Source organism: Calidris pugnax, unplaced genomic scaffold, assembly GCF_001431845.1.
Source record: "Calidris pugnax isolate Ruff unplaced genomic scaffold, ASM143184v1 scaffold893, whole genome shotgun sequence".
In the NCBI taxonomy this organism is placed as follows: Eukaryota; Metazoa; Chordata; class Aves; order Charadriiformes; family Scolopacidae; genus Calidris; species Calidris pugnax.
The window spans coordinates 22800-23223 of record NW_015091539.1 but is presented as its reverse complement, the minus strand read 5'-3'; the positions used below and the strand labels follow the sequence as shown (position 1 = coordinate 23223).

The window sequence follows — 424 nt, the reverse complement described above, 5'->3', positions numbered from 1 at the left end:
CCCCAAGCCCACCTTTGTCACCCTCTTTGTGTCCCCGGGCCCCATCCTGTCACCCCCTTGTGTCCCCAAACCCAACTTTGTCACCCTCTTTGTGTCCCCGGGCCCCATCCGGGCACCCCCTTGTGTCCCCAAACCCCATTTTGTCACCCCCTTGTGTCCCCAAACCAAATCCTGTCACCCCCTTGTGTCCCCAAACGCGACTTTTGTCACCCTCTTTGTGTCCCCAAACCAAATCCTGTCACCCCCTTGTGTCCCCAAACCCCGTCCTGTCACCCCTCCCATGTCCTGGTGTCCCCAAATGGCACTCTCTCCCCCTTTTTATGTCCCCAAACACGATCCTGTCACCCCGTGTCCCCAAACCCCCCCCTCCCCAGGGGAGGGGACACCTCCCTGCTCACCCTTTTTGTGTCCCCCCCCTTGCAGA

The 424-nt window shown here is 60.4% G+C and overlaps 1 protein-coding gene across 1 annotated transcript in view; it reads left to right on the top strand.

Moving 5' to 3' along the window:
* The window catches only part of LOC106899836 (E3 ubiquitin-protein ligase HUWE1-like), a gene marked incomplete at its 5' end in the record, with an annotated part of 31965 nt that overhangs the window by 13867 nt on the left and 17674 nt on the right, over positions 1 to 424 (top strand). The window lies entirely within an intron of this gene.